The sequence below is a fragment of the Bidens hawaiensis genome, unplaced genomic scaffold (assembly GCF_021521415.1).
Source record: "Bidens hawaiensis isolate Kalapana, Puna unplaced genomic scaffold, B.hawaiensis_p1.1 tig00003536_1, whole genome shotgun sequence".
NCBI classification, from domain to species: domain Eukaryota; kingdom Viridiplantae; phylum Streptophyta; class Magnoliopsida; order Asterales; family Asteraceae; genus Bidens; species Bidens hawaiensis.
Genome location: NW_027491199.1, coordinates 2,128,437 through 2,133,740, shown reverse-complemented (window position 1 = coordinate 2,133,740; position 5,304 = coordinate 2,128,437). Strand labels below are relative to the sequence as shown.

At 36.1% G+C, this 5,304-nt stretch overlaps 1 pseudogene; it reads right to left on the bottom strand.

The window, feature by feature from the left end:
* Positions 1-811: 811 nt before the first annotated feature.
* On the bottom strand, positions 812-3,942 carry LOC143623724 (leucine--tRNA ligase, cytoplasmic pseudogene; annotated as a pseudogene).
* Positions 3,943-5,304: the final 1,362 nt, after the last annotated feature.

Below are 5,304 nucleotides of genomic sequence, written 5' to 3'. Positions count from 1 at the left end.
AGCTCAAACATTAAAATATAATGAACATTACAAACTAATTGTATAAAATCAAAATGAAATAAAACAAGTCACTACAAGGAATAAAATAACAAAACGAGAAATAAAGACGTAAATAAACCCCATAACACCGGGGGGGGGGGGGGGGGGGCAATAACTAGTAGAAATATATATGATGTATGTGGCTTTTATGTTATGTGTTTTTAACTATTTTTAAAAATAAAAATAAGCTTTTGTATACTACGTGCAATTTGTCAAATCTTGGCTCTTTTTTGTTTTTTTTAATAATTATGTTTTGCATGAATAGAAGATGAATTCTATTTACTACATCTAAAAGAAGTGGGCAAACCGTATGTTCCGTCAGCAATTACAGTTTTTATCTAAATGACGTGCACCATGTGACCAATGTATTTAGTGGGGGAATATGGAAATAGATGATAACTAATATTATGGCCCCTGAATCATTGCTATATCTACAAGGTAAGGTGTTTGATGAAATGAGCTAACTGCGTAAAGTTGTGACCTTAAATAGCTAAACATTGATTATCCAACTAGACGAAACTTTGAAAACATTAAAAATGTTGGGTGATTCTCTTGATCCTATATGTTTAGGCTTAATCTAGATAGAAACATCATTGAACTTTTGCATGTTTTCAATTGCATATCGATATAACTTTTTTACTGGCATATGTAAATGAAAACAAAACACAAGGTAACCTTAAAAAAAGTATGTATGTTTGTGTGTGTATGTAGTAGTTCAACCCAATCCAATTAATTCATGATCTTGTCATCTGATCTTTAGAGATAATAATAGTCACATATCATCCATGGCTGCTAGGGTGATGAGAGTGGGAGATCCCGGTGATGGTGGAGCTCTAACAAATGTTGGTCAGCCTTAGCAACCGCATCTGAATCATTAGCCGACAATATTTCAACATGTTCAAGTCTTATCGTCTCTAAATCAACTTTAAGTTGTTTTCAAGGACCTCAACTTCACCAAATGGCAGCTTTAGATTCAATGCTTGAATGCCAAGTGTCATCACATCATGTTCAAACGCTTAATCTGTTGCAATGCTTCTACTATCTCCTTGTCTGGTAAAAATGTACGGTTTTGACTGTCGAATTTGTCTCGTAAAATGTTCAAACACTCGCTCTGCTGGAATGCTTTTATCATCTCCTCATCTGTTAGAAATGTATGGTTTTGACTGTTGAAATTGTCTCGTAAGATGTTCAAACTTAATGTGTGGGTAAAAGAATGTGATTTAAGTGTTCTATATTGTGTGCTTTACTTGTTTATATGTATCGAACACAAATACTTTGATAGGTTTTATGTTTACAAGTGTGTGGAGCTTAACAGAGCTTAAAGAAGCTAATTTGGAGCATTCATGATGGAGTGGAAATGAAAGTGGTGACCTATGAGATGATAGAGAATTGAAATACGAAGACGTGGCCGCAAACGGGGAGGAAAACGGAGTTGAAACGAAGATTTTATGAAGAAAACAGTTTTGGCCTAGCAGGACCGTAAGGCAGAGAGATCAGACCGTAGCTTACGGTCTGACCGTAAGCTACAGTGGCCAGGCCGTAGCTTACGGTCTGGTCTGACGAAAAAAGGGATTTTGGTGATTTTCTTCTATATTTAAAGCCCTAAAACCCTAAGGTCGACCCCATTCAATAATTATCAGTGGAGGGACTTTTAGGAGGCGAGATTCCACCATCATAACACACTTTAATCATCCAATTGATCCATGAAATCATTCCTCCACACAACCATCAAGAGCATGAAGATCAAGATGCAAAGCTAAAGGCTTCATAACCATCTCCGGGTGTAGGGTTGAGTTGTATGATTATGTTTTGATATTCTAAACTTTAACTTTGGATTTGGATTTGGTTAATCATTCGGTTGATCAATTCTTTGTGTTTGCTTTTGTGCTTAAACGGTTTTTATATATTGATTGCTTAATCTTTTGTCCGGTATTGATTTGTGGTCATCAACAATTAGGATTAAGTTCTTTCGTCATTGACCCGTTTATCATTAACCATATTATTGATTTTGTGTTTCAATAAGTAAAATCGATTATCAATTAGATTTTCATTAAGCTGTGTCAATTGTTCGGATTCAGTTCTGGCGGTCAACATAGCCAATAGTTAAGTCTTTTGATTTACATATTTTAACAAGAAACCGTCCAAAGAAGTTTATCAATTCCTTAACTTGTTGCAAAACCCGAACCCTGGAGTTTGGTTATTTTCTCATTATTTATTACAAACTTTTTCAAGTAACCGTGTGTTTTTATTAAATCATCTTTTATAAATCGCTTGACATCGTTTGTCCACCTTAGGTAATTAATTAATAATTATGAACTTTACTTGCACTTTCCACTGATTCCCTGTGAAGACGACCTTACTTACCCGTACTAGTTATAGGTATTTAAACATCATAAATACTTGTTTTTTATTAGAGCACGATATCTACATTAAAATTCACTCTTTAACATCCATCATAATCTTCATTCACAAATATAAGCCCTTTGTTGCCTCTCTGCTTCTAAGAACCTTCCTGAAAACCAAAAATCCTTCTTTTTTAAGCATTATCATAAAAAAACCATATGCAATAGAGCATATATTTAATTAGTTACTTAGAGCAAACCTGAAAGTAGCTATGGACTCCTGCAAGTATCTGTTAGCCTTTCGAAGGGTGAGATCAGGGTTTTCAGCTTCAGGCCATCCAGCTTTGATCACAAACCCTTGTTTCTTTAAGAGTTTCCTACAAACAGACTCAGAATAATGGGGGAAAATAGGAGCAATAAGCCATGTTTGAATGTCCATAAACCGCCACAAAAGATCACAAATCATGCCTCCATTCGGGCCACAATAAACAGTATACTCGTCTCTAGCAGCTTGTAGATCATAGAACCCTATTTTAAGAGACTCATGGAACATGTAATCACTGTAGTTTTTCTTTGTCATTTTTGTAGAAAAGTTCATTTCATTAGCATATACACGATCAGCAAATGTGCAAGGTGAGCCCGTTCTTAAATCTAACTCAGCAGCAAGAACCTTCTCCATCCATACTATTTTATTAGTGAGACGTAAAATTGCAGCGTTAGCTGTTTCAAACACAAAGTTTGTGTCGTCCATTCGGCCCGTTGAATCCGCAAGAGTGAATCTAGTGGCATCTGTTATTAATTCCTCAATTGCTTGTTTCAAAGTCCTAAAATTCCCCGTTGACATTGACATTTTCTCGGAATTCAACATAATCTGACCATTACACCTAAACCCACAAGCCCAGTGTTTTTTGGGAAAGATTGCGGTGTGGTTGTATATACAAAACTAAGGTAGTTCTATATCATATCCTTATCATAAACACGAAGGTCAACGGGATACCAATATTGAAACTCCTGCCACATATTTTCAATAAAAGTGATTGAAATATCTGAAGATTTAGGCTCCGGGCCGGAAAGAAATAAATACTCCCAAACGTCATCAATAAGCTATTTGGGTTTTACAGTAGATGTGTATGCACCAAACATATCCCCATTATGTAACAACTGACAGACAGACTGTATAGTAAGCCATGTATATAGTGGAATCGGATAAAGATTCAACTAAAAACTCCTCATCCCATGGTATACGGGTCCCAAGACCAAAACTTCTTGAACAAGCCCATTGCTTCAGCCAGCTCAGCGTTTTAACGAAACCATGTCGGGTCTCGTCCGAGTACATATTCATGTTGTCTAGGCACTCATTTGCCAATTCTAGCTAGCTAGGTTCACCATAATTAAGATCCCATTGGTTAGTTAACGCAACGACACACTCGTCACCTGATCTTGACATTACTTTCTTCTCGGGTTAACATTATTTCACGCCTTGTTTAAGATCTAGAAGCTAATTTCTGATTTCGTTTTTAGCATCTTGAACATATGTTCCAGCATATTCACAGGCAATCATCTTTCCAGTTCGGCCTTTCAGGCACAACGAATACGAGAGATTTATACCAACGGCTTTTCCATATTACGGAACATCATTTTCTGCGGTATCTTCTCTCTTTATCGTGAGCTCTTTGATTCTAGAAAATGATACGTGTGTGTTTTTATACAGAAAGGAGGTATTAACACCAAAACTTGATTGTTGCATATGGCTGGATTTTTCATCTTTTGCTTTCAACCTTGTTTACAACATATCAAGCAACTTTTGTCTCAAGTAAATACATTTGTTATCAATAAACTAGAAGGCAATACTCTCACAACATATAAACGTATGCAAAGTAGGTTGATAACGTATCTTAGGAGCAATAGTCGGAACACAACTTGATTTACCATCTAGATAAACGATGGCCTCGACATAACCACTCTACTCAACATAACCGTTCTACTGTTGGTTTAGGGAACTCTCTCATTTGGATCTACATCTATGCCAGAAGGCACTCTTCATGTGGTATTTGTCATGAACGTTGCAATGAAGACTCTTTATTGTCACACCCCAATCTACGACGTAAATGCCGGGGCGTGAGTTGATTGCTCACAGCTCTCAAGGTACTATCATACAATATTGGACATTTTAATATATATTAAGTTTATTCAATTAAAACCAAATATTCAAAATCCAATAATTCACCAAACAAACATATATCAAAATATAAAAGTCTTGTTTATTTCTCTATCTTGAATCCTAAGTTCTCTTTCAAATCATGACTTAACTTCACATCGCACGATGACCTGCATATGCGTTAAAAATAAAGTAGATTTGTCAACACAAGGTTGAGTGAGTAGCACACCAGTTTTGGTGTATATATATAATAGATAAATAAATACGTAACAAAGTCAAATGAGCTAAGCAATTCAACCAATGAGTAAATAAATGAGCTGTCGCTAAGCACGATGTCAGATAAACTGGACGATGGCTATTACGACTGTCGTATGATTATACTATTATGAGATTATGCTGGACTTCTCCGAATGCGGTTCACATAAAGCAAATAAGGACATAAAAAGTAAAGTACAAATTGTTAAACACGAGTGACAATAGTTGTAGTTTGTGTATTAAATAGTAGGTAAATAAATATAAAACGTATACGTCCCCAAAACGATAAAAATAAGTAAAATAGGGGAATGTGGTACTCACCTAAATAGACGAGCAAATGTGAGAAGAGAATATTAAGAACTAGTTTTTCTACCTAGCGCGTTGCGCTGAGGCCGGCAAAACCCCTGTGTTGAAAACCTGGGCGTCGGTAAAACCTGAGCGTTGCGACGATGAGTCGACACGAATTCGGTCAGTACCGGTTGCGTTCGTTAAGATATAGACACCATTGGT